We start from the raw sequence: 15,055 nt of genomic DNA, 5'->3' as shown, positions 1-15,055 counted from the left end.
TTGTTTTGTTTTATTTTTGGTGGGTTTTTTTTTTTTTTTTTGGTCATTATCTGTCAGCAGTTCTGAGTTGCTGAGAAATTGCAGGTGGTAGTGTTGGAGGCTCAACAAATTGCCACAGAAGAGCATTTCACTAGCTATTTAAGGAGCTGATGGAGGAAACGAAAAGGTCAGTTAGGGATGGTCAGAAGTCACTTGACCTTTTGAAGGGCATTGGTAATGTCTCTGTGGCCTGGGAGGCAGAGACTAACCATTGTGAGAAGTGCAGCAGGAACGTGTGGTGGCTGGAGTCATGATGTCTTGGGGTTTGAAGAGGGCAAACACTGATTGCTAGATACAAGTTACAGGTTGGGGATTCATCCCCACTGGACCGTGCCGTAGGGACTCCCTGTGCTACTGATGGAGTTTGTGGTTCCATTTCCCAAGAGCAGCCTCCAGCCAAACAAGTCAGACTTACTGTTAAGAATGTCAACCAGAATCTGAATTCACCCCTGTCAGGGACGCTCTGAAACAATTTTGAAGCTGGTCCATTTCAGCTTAGAGTCTACCATTTCGTGGTAGACAATACTCTGAGAAGCTCTAGTTCTGCTTTCTTGTTTTGGTGCTGGGGGAGGAGATAATGGTCACTGTCATTCTGTCCTTTTTCCTCCAAGAAACTTAATGCCTCCCAAAAACCCAGATCACAATAGCTAAGTAATCCTCCTTTTGACCAACACCTGGATCTCCAACCAGGATTATTTGGAGTGGACAGCTAAGGTTGTAGGGGAGGAGTCGTGTGTGTGTACAGATGTGGCTCTTGACTGATGGCCTCTATCTAGCATTTTAAGTAGTAAAAGCGTAGGTATTTTCAGTAATAAAAATGGTTGAATTTTATAAAGACTGATTCTAAGGCTCTCTGGGTGTTTCTGATCAAGGATATTCCTACTTGATTGTGTAGCCATTTGTTTTGCTTATAAAAATCGGTGGCTCTTCATCATATCTGTTCTGTCACTCAGCTTTAATGAAGGAATCAACTGCATATGCATAGAGTGTGAATCCCCTCGTTTGCGGAGTCAGGGTGTCAAACTCGTTCAATAGCTGACAGCTGTGATTAGAGCAAAGCAAGACTCCGGCGTGAAAGGCACTGACAGGAGTACCCAACTGCTGAAAAAGTAATAAGAAGTAGCCAAACTGACTTCTAACCAACAGTCAAGTTTGACTCACTGTGCACAGGAAATCAATGAAGAGAATATGAGCCATTTTCTCCTTATTGATTTTCACTTCTAATTATTCCTTGGAGGTAGCTTGGTTTAGTTTTTATGCCTTTTTGTGAATTATCCTTTCCCTTCTCCTCCTCCTGCCATCCCGTTACCCCTCCTTTTAACCTACAGTAAGTGCTAAATAACTTTGAACTTAAGTGAAAGAATTAATGCATATTTTTTTTCAAGTATTCTGAAGTGACCCCCAAATTTATGGTACATACAAAGTCCATTATTCTTCACATAATTTTGTCAAATAATTTTGTCAAAATGAGGTGATTTTTTTCTGAGGTCTCTCTTTCCCACTGGTAGTTTGCTAGTGCTCTTTGCTTAGCCTGAAGAAATCCAGGTAATTTGACAATCTTGAGTCCTCTCTTGGATTTTTCTATACCACCCCATACATCTATCTATCTTTGGCATTCGTGTTTAGTTGGCAAATACTATCAACTGGGCCATGGAATATATTTGGTGCCCATTTTCTCATAAGATAAGGCATTCTTTGTCAACTTAAACAGAACTTCTAGTACTTATTTCACTTCAGAAAGTGAAATGTTAGACTCTTTCATTAGATTCTTTGAAAATGCCCCTTAGTAGTAAGGCAGAATTAGAGGATGTCATTGATCTCAATAAGTATTCCACATAATATGGCCTGTTGCCATAGATTTGCAGAATTACAGGTTTAAGGTTTCAGAAGGTCAACTATTTTCTACTTATTAGGACAAGGACACCCTCTAGGGTAATTCTTTCTGGGAGTCAAGTGTCACATAAACATTTACTTGCCATAAAGGAATTCTCTCTGTTGGAATTAAATGGTTTCCTTGAGTGCAGAATTTGGAGTTGCATGCAGCTGGGGTGATGTTCCTAGGTGTGTTTCCCTGAGTAAAATAAATTCTCAGAGCTTTCATTTCCTCATTTATAAAAGAGGAAAGATAGTATCTACCTTAGGAAGTTGATTGAGATTTAAATCCTACGGGTAAATGCCTGGCTTGTACCAGATGCCCAATATGGGTCATTTTGCCACATTTCTTTCTTGTGTCTTTTCCTTTCTTTAGTCCATCCTTCCTTTTATCTTTCATTCCTTTTCTCTTCTCTCTCCCTCCATCTCATCTCTTTCTCTAGCCTCTTCCTCTCTACTCTGTCCCCTGTTTCTTTTCTCTCTTCTTAACCACCTTCTCTTCAACCTCCTTTTCCTTCATGCCCTCCCTAGGAAAAAATATCCAGAATTCATATTATTGACTTTCTCACTAAAGGACATCTTTCCCTTTCTTCTCTTATTCCCTTTCTCCTGCTTTTCATATTGAATATATTCTTCATTGACCTCTAATCTCATTTTCCCACAAGCTCCATTTTTATTTTTATTTATTTATTTAAGTAATCTCTGTGCCCAGTGTGGGACTCGAACTCACAACCCCAAGATCAAGAGTTGCATGCTTTACCAACTGGGCCAGCCAGGTGCCCCCATAAGTCCTATTTTTCAACTTCTAGCACCAGTAAGCAGTTCCCAACTCAGTGAATTGCACTTAGTAGAGATTCTCAGTATCTCAGAGTTGAGGGCAAACTAAGTATTTTCTCATCTGTTAATTTTGTTCAAAGAAGGAAGGGCTGAAGGGAGCAGTAACTCCCACATACCTTATGTACCCCTTCTTTTTTTCTGATAATCCATTCCCAAAGTCTTTCATCTATTTTTTTCAAGCTCTCTGATCTATTTAGCTTCAAAATTAGGTTAAATTTGGTAGGTATGACACAAAAAAAGTTAGATGCATAAAATTTAGGGTGGTGAGCTACTAAAAAATGAACTCTTGTGTAACTCTCAACTAGGTGAAGAAATAGAACACTATCTGTATTCCACAAGCATCCACATGGCCAATTCCAATCATTACATCCATAGTGTATGGCCTCAGAAGCCTAAAATATTTATCTGTCCCTTTACTGAAAAAATTTGCAGTCTCTGTAATAGTCTGTTCCTTCTCTCTTTAGTTTTCAAAATATGTTTGATGGTTGAAAACAAAAAAAATATAACATTGTTCAGAGTTTTCAGAATATATACATATAGTATATAAAATAATTACAGTAGGAAGTCGGGGAGGGAAAGTGATTTATCTAAGAGTAAGGATCTTACATTCCACTTGAGGTATTTAAGTAGTGATTCTAAGTAGACTGAAAAATGAGGTATATAGCTCCTAGAGCAACCAATAAAAAAGCATACAGATGTAGCAAAACATCATAATAGGTAAGTTAAAATGAAATACTAAAAATTGTTCAAATAATCTAAAAGGGAAAAGGGCAAACAGTGGAATGGAAAACAAGTGGAACAATTAGAAAGCAAATATTATAATTGTAGAATTAAATCTTGATATATCAGTGATTGCATTAAATGTAAATAGTCTAAGCACATCAATTAAAAGATTGTTAGAATTAATTTTAAAAAATGGTCAGTGATTTGTGTTTCTGGAAATTTGGAGTAGATGTGCTTTTCCCTCTTCTTCCTACTATATATAACTAAAATGCCTGGAAATTATACAAACACAAGAAGACTCTGGAATATGGAAAGAATTAGATTGCCAAGGGAATTTGGGACCCAAGGAATGACACGATCATAAGTTACCTGGGTTTTCTTTTTGCTGCATATATTCTGGACTTGGAGCTGAAGAAGCTGGTAACCCAAAAATCTGACAGACATGGACATTTTAAAAAGCTTTTTAAATTAATTTTAAATTAAAAATTAAAAAAAAAAAGTTTATTCTCTAGCCAAGGGACCAGGAAAGGACCAGCCAGCAAGATGGAAAGTCATAGAAAATAACCATTCTTCTCCAGCCGAACACCACAGAAAAAGACTAGAAAGGCCAGGTGGAGAGTATAGACTTCCACTCTCACTTCACTATAACTCCCCCCATCCTGCACCAGACAATATCAGAGAAGGCTTAGTAAGAAGTCAGTTCTTTCATCCTTCTTGGTATTAACTAATTAGGCACCTCCCCATGCCTTGCAGCAGTTTCAGTGAAGTCCATTTGGGAGCCTGGACTGCCACCTCCTCTGTAGCATATGATAATCACATTAAATATAAACAATCAAAATATACTAACAAAAAGGTATAGATCATCAGAGTGGATTAAAAAACATGACCTAACTATATGCTGTCTACCAGTAATTGACTTCAAATATAATAATATAGGCATATAGGAAATAAAAGGATGGAAAAAGATATGTCATGTAAACAATCCAATGAAAGCATGAGTAGTTATACTAATATCAGATAAATAGACTTTAAACCAAAGAAATTTACCAGGTACAGAGAGGACCAATAATGATAACATGGTCACTTCAAGAAGACATAGCAAATCTAAAATGTATGCACCAAACAGCTGAGCTGCAAACTGTATAAAGCAAAAGGTGACAGAATTGAAAGGAGAAGTTGGCATATCTTCAGTGATATTTGAAGATTATAACACCTCTTTCTCAAAATTGATTGATATAAGAATCAGAAAATCACCAGGGATAGAAAAGTCAACATCATCAACAAGTAAGATCAAGTTGACATTTATAGAACAATCAACATCAGTAGAATCCATATTCTTTTCAAGTGCCTACAAAACATATACCAAGATAGACCATATCCTGGGCTATAAGACACATCTGAACAAATTTAAGAGAATTGAGCTCATACAGAGTATGTTCTCCAACTACAGTGGAGTCAGGCTAGAAATCAATAACAGAAAGATATTAGGAAAATATCCAAATACTTGGGAAATAAACAATACTTTCTAAATAATCCATGAGTCACAGAGGAGATCTTAATGAGAAATAAACAAATGATGAACTAGATGAAAATGAAAATACAGGATATCAAAATTGTGGGATACAGCTAAAGCAATGTTGAGAGGGAAGGTTATAGCACTAAATGCTTACATTAGGAAAGATGAAACAAATTAATAATGTGAGCTCTCACATGAAGGGCTTAGAAAAGAAGAGCAAAATCAAAGTAAGCAGAAGAGTGTAAATCATAGAAATAAGAGCAGAAATCAATGAAATTTAAAACAAAAACAATAGAGAAAATTAAAGAGTTTCTTTTTTGAAAAGATCAATAGACAAACTGCTAACAAGATGGTCAAAGATAAGAATGGGAGAAAACACAGATGAGCAAGAATGAAACGTGGGATGCCACTACATACTCTGAAGATATAAAAACGAGGGAATGCTGTAAACAGCTCCACATGCATACAGTTGATGACTTAGATGAAGTGGACCAGTTCCTTAACACCACCTACCACAAAAATTCACCCAGTATGAAATAGGTAATTTGAGTAGCCCCATACTATTAAAGACATTGAATTCATATTTGAAAATTCCCCAAAAGAAATCTTCACTGGAGATTCACTAGACAATTCTCTGAAATGTTTGAAGAATAATTAACATGATATATACACAACATCTTTCAGAAAATAGAAGGGGGAAAACTTCCCAGTTCCTTTTATGAGGTTTGCATTACCCTGATCCTAAAACCAGACAGAACAGTATACAAAAATTAATAAGTAAATGGAAAGAAAGAAAATTATGCACAAATATCCTCCATGAATGTACATGCGAAATCCTTCACAAAATATTAGCTAATAGCATTAGCAATGTATAAAAAAATTATACACCATTACCAACTGGAGTTTATCCCAGGGATGCAAGGCAGACTCAACATTCAAAACTCAGTCAACATAATCCACTATGCTAATAGGCTAAAGAAGAAAAGAAAACACATGATTTTGTTAGTTGAAGAATTTGACAAAATTTAACCTCATGATTTTTAAAAACAGCAAACTAGAAATAAAAGAGGACATCTATAACTTTATAAAGGGCATCCACAAAAAAGCTACAGATGATATACCTAATGTTGAAGGACTGAATGCTTTCCTCCTAAATCGGGAACAAGTCTTCTTTCACTACTCTTGTTTAATACAGGGCTGAAACTTTTAGCCAGTTCAATAAGGCAAGAAAAGGAAATAAAAGGCAACATAGAAATGAAGAAATAAAACTGTCCCCGTTTGGAGATGTCATGAAACGACTACATAGAAAATGCCAAGGAACTTAGAAAAACAACTAGAAATGAAACTCGCATGTATAAAGCTAACAAAACATGAGTAAGACTTGTATGCTTAACACTACAAACTTCCGATTAAAGAAAGTGAAGGTCAAAATAAATGGGGGAGGGTGTCTCTTCTCTCCAAATTGATATATAGGCTTAACACCGTTTCTGCCAAAATCCCAGCAAGATATTTTACAGATATAGAGAAAATCATTCTAATATTTATATTGAAAGGCACAGAAAACATAATGGGAGAAACAATTTTTGAAAAAGAAAAAGTTGGAGGAATCCCGGTACCCAATTTCAAGACCTGTTATGTAGTTACAGTAATCAAGAGCATGTGGCATTGGTGGAGGGATAAACAAGCAGGTCAGAACAACAGGATAGAGAGCTCTGAAATAGTCTCACACAAATGCACCCAACTGATTTTTTGACAGGGGTGCAAAAGCATTCAGTGGAGGAAAGATAGGTTTTTCAGTAAATGATGCTGGAGAAATCAACATCTATAAACAAAACAAGCAACCAAATCAAACCAAAACAAAGTCCTTGACTTAAGGCTCACACCTTACATACAGATTCACTCAAAATGGATCACAGACTTAAATATAAAACTGTAAAGCTTTCAGAAAAAAAAAACAAACGAGAAAATCTTAATACTTCAGAGTTAGGCAAAGAGCTTGTGGACTTAACACCAAAAGTGCAATATATAGAAGGAAAAACTGATGGATTTAATCAAAGTAAGTATGGGAAGACCCTGTTAAGAGAATGAAAGACCAGCTACAGACTGGGAGCAAATGTTTGTACACCATGTATCTGATAATTAGTGTCTAAAATAATTAATGAAGAATGAAGAATTAATGAACTCTCAAAACTCAGCAGTAAAAAAGCAGATGATCCAGTTAGAATGTGGGCAAAAGACATTTCAGTGAAGAGGATGTAAAGATGACAACTAAGTACATAAGAAGATGTTCAACATCGTTAGCCATTAGGGAAATGCAAATTAAGACCACAATGAGATAGCTCTACACATCTATGAGAATGGCTTAAACACAAAATAGAGACGACACCAAATGTCAGTGAGGATGTTGAGAAACGGGATCACTCATACACTGAAGTTTCATTTTGTGTGGTTTTCTTTGTATTTATCCCACTAGGGGTTCATTTTGAGTCTTGAAACTGGCTTAATAACTTGTCTGTTTTGGAAAATTCTCATCCTGTGTTTTGCTAGTTTCCAGTAATTTAAAAAACTTTTTTTTTGAATGACTAAAGACTATGAGCTTTATCTAAGGGAATTGGCTGAAAAATGTTTACTTCTGGTACTCAGCATGTATATTCCTGTCTACACAATTATAAGTATGGAGGTAAACAGAACAACACAACTATATATACTTTTCCCCCTTTAGTACAACCTAAATGATCTCTCAGGATCTACTGATTATCATTTCATATATGTTAGGATAATTTGGCTGTTAAGTTTTATTTTCCAATTAAACCTAAGTCAAGTTGTTAGCAGTGAAATATTCTCTGCAGACCTTTAAAAACTGAGGATAGTGGCTATGGGATGATTGGGGCAGTCTGTGGTCTTTCTGTTAACAATAATCTCTCACTTTTTGTTGACTGGGTATAGTTTTCCAAACACTTTGATATGCCCTGACTAAGTTGCCCTCACAGTGACCCATTGAGCTTGGCAGGTTTACTTCCTGAGTAGACTCTGAGGCAAAAAAGTCAACTGACAGAATAAGGTCCAGAATTGTAAATCTTATTTCATACCAGTGTAGAGCTTCCCGGGATGGCTCTGACTCTGTATTTGGGTCCCTACTATGTACTCTTCAAGTTACCTGGATGGCTCTATGCTCTTCTAGTTCTAAAATATAGTCCTTCCATGGACACAGTAAGTAGCTGAGCCGGAAACAAAGTTGAACTCCCTTGTTTTCCTTCTCTGCTATTATGTCAACTGCATAGAATGGAGAATAGGACTTTGTTAGCTGCTTGGAAAGAGGAGGGGATCTAGTCTCCCTCCCAATTGACTCACCAGGCACCGCAGAAAGATCCCTACTGTAAATATCTTGGTTGACCACTTCTCTTGCAGCTAACTCAGGAATTCAGATGGGTTGTCTCTGGATCCTAGAATAAGTTCTGGAGATGGTGAAGAATTGGCCAAGCAGAATTGCCATAATCCCTGATAGCAAGAGGCAGTTTACCTTGTGGAATCTTGGGCCTTTTTTCTGACCACTGTAGGCATCAAGAGAACAAGGTAAGTGAGGAAGCAAAACAGTGGGTATTGAGGCACACGTTTGGAAGGTAAAGAAATGGAGGCTCTGGACAGAATATCAGAGTCCTCCCCCAAATAAATCATACTTCTATAGAGCAATCATTCCTTCAATAATATTGATGGAGGGTTTGAGCCATATTCCCGTTGGGATGCAGGGAATATAACTGTGAATAAGATAGAAATATCCCCAGCTTTAATGGCACCTATGGCCTAATGGGGGACATAGTTAGTATATAGGTAATTATATCAATCTTCCTCATGGGAGACGTATAGGTTGCAATTGAGGCACATCGGAGGTCATCTTGACCCAATGTAAAGGAATCCTGGAAGGGTTGCTGGAGTTAATGGTATCTAAGCTGAGTCATAAAGGAGAACCAGACACTTGTGAGGTGATAGGTGTGGAGGTAGAATAGAGGGTAAAACATGTACAAGAAAAGAAATTTGAAAGAACCAAAATTACTGCAGCTTAGTATGACTTTTAGCGATGGCTTTAGCATACAGAATGGGGAAAAGATTTCTCTAGGCAAAAGCTCATATTCCTTTGGTAAACTGGGCCCAAGTGCATGTACCTGAAATTTAGAGAATCACCATGAATGAGCCACTGTCCCATCTGCCCTTTACTAGTGTGCTCATTTCAGAATCCTGACTTCAGAGTGCAGGTTAAGTCAGATTTCTGTCTACTATTTGCCTGGCAAACTGTGAATTAGTCCCCTCTGACTGAGGTGGACAGTGCCCTCCAGTGGAAATGAAGCGCTCCTCCCATGCCTCCCTGGCACCAGCCACACTGCATGTGCATTTTCACCATTCCCCTGTGAGGCTGCAGTCAGCTGAGGGTCTGCGAAGTTGGCTGAGGTTCTGAAACCAAATAATGTAAGGAGAGTGCCAGTTCCTATGAATAGCAGACATATTTTATTATCTCAGTTGTAGGCCTTTTAACAGGACTCCAAAGTAGCTCTCTGGTTCAGAAAAATTACAAAAATAATAGGAGAATGAGAACTATTAAAAAAAAAAAAAAGGAGATGTTTTGTTATTTTTCTGTCAATCCATCCCAGAGCATTGATTCAGCTTTGGACAGTAGAAGGGAATCAGTAAGTGGATGTGCTAGTATAAACAGTTTTAACAATAGAAAGTTAATTTTTTCTTACCTCCTCTAAATAAATACTGGCCAGTAGCTCAGGAATATGATTTTGAAATGTTACCAAATGTCCAATCTTTGACGCAGATGTGTCTGGGATCAAAATAGAATAAGGAGGTGTGTGTGTTGGAGGGAGTGGAGAGCCATGGACTCAGGTCACGTTCCATGGCGTTCCTGGCCCCAGATGCTCCAGCACACATCCAGTACCGCCTCCCCCAGAGGACATTTGGGATCCTTTGTCTAATTGCACTGTAATTTTGAGAACATTCAATTTCATTTAGCTATTGCATAAAAATTTCAAGATTTAAGAAGATGCTAAATGATGTGGATAGATTTGAAATGCTTTAAATGACATAAAATGATGAAAGTCAGTAGCTACCTTTCTTTTCACCTAAATAGGAAGAATGGCAAGTTGGGGGATTGACCCTGTGCTACTTTTCAGATTCCTCTAGGTGGTGCTGCTGTGATAGCTATTGGCCAGACATTTTTTTTTAGCCCTTAACTATCAAACCAAATATTTAACTTATTAAATGTCTTTTACTGATGGTTAATTGCTAATATGATACTATTGATAATTTATGCCATCACATTTACATTATATTCTCTTAAGAATGAGTCTATACACATAAATTACATAGAGTAATTTCAAGAATTGAAATACACATACTTCTCTGGTTATTATTCAATAAAATTGAAGACTTGCATGTGTTGATGGATTTTTCCACACACATTAAAACTAGCTATATGATTAGCTCTTGGTTACCTCTACTTGTGTTGGACAGTGTAGGATAGTGGCTTGTACGTAGTAGTTGCTAAATTAATGTTTATCAAAGGAATTGGCTGTAGTTTGTTTTTTCCCTTCCACTCCCATTTGGAGATGAGATGACTAGCTGGATTCAGCTTTTTAGAACCCTAGTCAGATATTGCTGCTTATCTTTGCTAATGAAAAGAGTGGGAGGCCATTTCTTCCTTTATTTCTGAAAATGGCCTGAAGGGTGTGTGTGTGTGTATGTATATAAAATCACTTCTTTATTTTAAAAGCAAATTGGTTTTCAGGTTGACTCCATTGAAATGCAGGAATGGTATGAAAATTGTGTTTGATAATTGCTCGAGTCTTAATCAAGATTTTATTAAAATCAATATTTGATATGCTGCTCAATTTAATTAAATTAAACCATAGAGAAACGAGTAATAAATGAGTTTGAAAATCAATCACGGATAAGGTATGTTTCTGTTAATTAGTTTAACACAGAAAATGTTGGGTTAAAGCAACTACTGACCACAGAAGGAACAACAACAGAATCACCACGTTGGTTTGTACAATATGAACAACTAATAATAATGAGCACATATTCTGTGCTAGGCACTGTGCTAAACATTGTCTATTAAGTTCTTCATTTATTTTGGGACAAAATTCTCTGAAGCCGGTCTCCTCAGTTGATGATTCAGACCTGGGTTTGAGTTAGCGTGAGTGTCCCTGTCCATTTAGCCAGGAAATGGCAGAGGTAGATTTTAACACCACGATCAAGCTTTTCCCACTACCTGGAATCACTCAGAAATAGGAAAAAAAAGCGTACTTTTATTATGATGAATTTTAGAGAAGTGCATTGGTAGTAGTTTTCTTCCTAAAAGAAGTGTGGCTTTTATAGACTAGTGATAGATGAGAAGCAGGGTGAAATCCCAAATCAGAAAGCATGAATGTTGACTTAGCAACTCAGTCTCATGAACTGCCAAAAAAAAGTAAGAAAGGGAGTTTATTTTTCTGGAGAGACACAGAATACGGTTATTTACTATATAATTTATGCTTATTGGGAATGGCAGAGATTTATGGCTTTAGTAAAAAAGCACTCTAATTGGGATTAGCTAATGAAAAAATGGTAGAACTGGAGAGGGAGAAAGGGGGAAAATGTGATTTCAGTTGAGGTGTTTCTTCTGTCCTGGGATGCTAACCAAAGGGCTCGCATTACACACGGGGACAAGAATCACACTTTTAATTAGGCCTTCGGAGTTTGTGCCTGTGTTTTTGGTTCTCGGTATTCTTAGTCATCCAAGGAATCGGCTCTCGGGAAACTAATGATATTCTTGTTAAGTACCCTCGGCAATGAGAACAAAACTGCAGCTTCCTGAACAATCTCCCGCATTTTTATTCAGTGGTTGCTCAGTGGATGAAAGTAAAAATCAACAACAAATCACAACCACACAATTGTGCAGCTTCTCTGCTGTAGGCTGAGAAGGATTTTTCTCTTGGGGCACTACTTGCTCAACTTCTGTCATTCATGTAGCACACTGACAAATTTTGCCATCCCCCTGCACCTCTTGTGTTACTTAATGTTTTCCTTTAAAATGGCTCATTTTAAAACATTAAAATTAAATACACTTATTTTAGAAGGAGGCTTTGTTTCAAAGTCGTAAATGGGAAATCGGAGTTGCTTTCTCTTAGAAGGGCAGGAGTGAAAAGAAATATAGTCAAATCAAAACACATTATCAAATTTTAACTCCAGGAAAGTGTCCAGAGGTCATAAAGACATACTTGTGCCAAACTCAGACTTCCCTTTGATTATATCTGAGCAATAAAAAAAGATTGGAAAAGGGAATTTTTCTCATTATGTGAATCAATTTTCTCCAGCAGTTTTTTTATCACCTAAAATCATGTTTCCCAGCCCAGGTGCATCCTTTAGCTTTTGTGATCAGCAGCCCATGTATCTTTGTCTGTTGCTCATGTGAAATTTTGCCCCCTTTCTTTACTCTCCTGACTCCCCCCAATCACATTTGAACCTTGGTCTCTACCCATCTAATTCCTCTGACCTTATTTCTAAATGTTTAGAGAATTCTATTAAGCCAGCACATGGGATGGAGGGCAGATAAAGTGAATTGTTTCTCTTGTTGGTTAATACTGCTTTTCTCCATATACTGTTTGAAATCATTTTTCTCTAATCAGATATGGCAAATTTCCAAAAATAGTAAAGTAGGTGTAATGAGTGACCTGTCTCTTCAGTCTTCCTGACCTTCATGCACCCAGTTCCCCTCCAGAGGCAACCACTGTCATCATGTTTTTTGTATTTTTCTGGAGACAGTTTGTGTATGGGGAAGTTTACTTGAACCTGCGTGTCTCTACTTAAATTTCACCCAGATGGAAGTCACTCTACATGTCGTTCTGCATTTTACTTTTTTTTTTTTTACCCAACAATATTTTCTGGATGTAGTTGCACATTACGGTATGTAGCTGTCATCCATTTGTTTGAATACTGTATAGAGTGCCTCATTCACGTAACTCATCTCCTTTTGTTGGGTACTTAGATTATTACTTTTTCTTCTACAAATAGTGCTGTAATGTCCCTGTGTAATTCTCTTTGGGTCCATGATGACCAGTAAGTAAATCTCCTGCTGGACAGTACTCACTCAAATGGCTGGAGTTCTAATTACAATAATTAGAGAGGGCAAATGTGGTCATATTTCTTTCATGAGGATGCCATGCTCATTCTTTTTCCTCACCCATACACACATTTGTATTTGTCACGGTGCCCTGCACAGCATGAAGTGTCCTGATTTGCACATGAAGTTATGGGTTCTAAGTTACATTTGTCACATGTGTCTGATCCTACTTAATCCTCCCTTGTTTCAACAACATTTGAAATTAGTTGTGTGGTTTTGTGCCTGTCTCTGAGTGGATGACAAGCTCCATGAGGCCAGGGAGGGACTCGATGTTATGGAAAAATCTTAAACTTCTCTGGCCTTAGGGAAAATGACTGCCATATTATTTTAATAGCAAATGGATGCACATTCCTAATGGAGCTTGAATGGGGAATATGAAGAAAAAAGAAGAAAAGGAAAACAACCCATGGGAGTTGGGGTTGCTATTTTTGACCAAGTCAGAATTGGGAAATACCAGGAGTCTCATAGGACATATTATCTCACTGGAAGACGATCCTGCTCTGTTGGCCAAAGAATAGGTCTGTAGTTAGTTCTGTGCATATAAAACTTGCAGACCCAGACAGAGCGCCAGTCTACCTTCTGGCTTAGCCTGCCATTTATTATCATTCACAAGGTGGTGTAAGATGCTCAGCTTTTAAAAGAACTGGCTTTTCAGCAGTATTTTTACCCTTGGGAGTATATATAGAGAGCTCTGTGTTGTATATTAATCAGAGCTTTCACTACTCGCTTTGAATGGTATTCGAAATGTGTCTGGGAGTGTGGTGAATGAACTGTGCCCAACGTGTGCTCTATTATTTATTACTCAGGAGTCTTTCCATCTGAGACATAGGCTGAAATTAAAGGAACCTAATACCTATCTTTAATAACTCAATGTTTTTTCCACTTTCTGCTCCTTATACGCTCCTGCCCCCAAAAGGTTTCTAGGATTTGATACCTCATAAGAGTCAGTTTGTATCTAAAATTGTACTAAAATTTGTATTTTTGAGTTCCCCACTCTTTCTGTGGATGTGTAGATCTCAGAGCATACCATGCTGTACAAACATTTAGCAAACATGCCTGGAAGCTGTTTCTTCTAGAACCACTTCCCTCCCTTTTCCCAGATGGCAAGTCTTACTCATCCTACAAAACCTAGTTCAAATGTCATTTCCTCTTCTGCCCTCCCTGACTGTCCCAGGCAGTGAGTCACCCCCCTCTCTGTGCTCCTATCATCCTCTCTCTATACCTTGATTGCATGCATTTTCAGCGGCCGGGTTGGGGCAATAGTGTCCCCAAGGGGGCAAAGATTCTTTCTTGGGGGACAAAAAATAGTATTCTGTTTATGCATAGAACACACATATACGTACAGCATGCAAACAGATCAACAGTTTATAAATTTCCACGCTGGTGCAGAGATTAGGAAAAAAGGTACCTAAATTTGCTTATAGAAAACACATAACTTCCATATGAGCACAGCCCAAACATCAGCCAGCTGCCTCATTTCACCAGTGTGGTGAGCTACACTCATCCACGGCTGGTGGACACCTTTCCCTCTGATTCAGACAGCCCTGCTTCCCCTCCTCACCCGTCCCAACAACCCACAAGCCACAACCTTTCCATTGCTCATACTTCTACAAGCAAACCTCAGGCCTTTTACAAGGTCAGGTGTCACGTTTTAGGTAGTACTTGTGTATTTCTTAACCATTTAACATGCAACTACTTTTATTACATTCTTTCTTTATGTCACTATCAAAGTTCCTGAGTGTTGTGCCCCTTGTTCCAACTTCCCCATAGACCCTGTGGTTTGGGTTGTGTGATTTGTGGAGTGAGCTGGCATTTTAGGAATGCATATATTGTGTTATGTCAGAACTGACTGTACTTAGATGCTTGCCTCTGATCTAATGAGTTAGTTGGGATTTAAGAGAAGTAAGACA

Source organism: Callorhinus ursinus, unplaced genomic scaffold (assembly GCF_003265705.2).
Source record: "Callorhinus ursinus isolate GAN/ISIS: 27379988/994484 unplaced genomic scaffold, GSC_fseal_2.0 scaffold46, whole genome shotgun sequence".
Classification (NCBI taxonomy): Eukaryota; Metazoa; Chordata; class Mammalia; order Carnivora; family Otariidae; genus Callorhinus; species Callorhinus ursinus.
Note: the sequence above shows the minus strand (reverse complement) of the source record.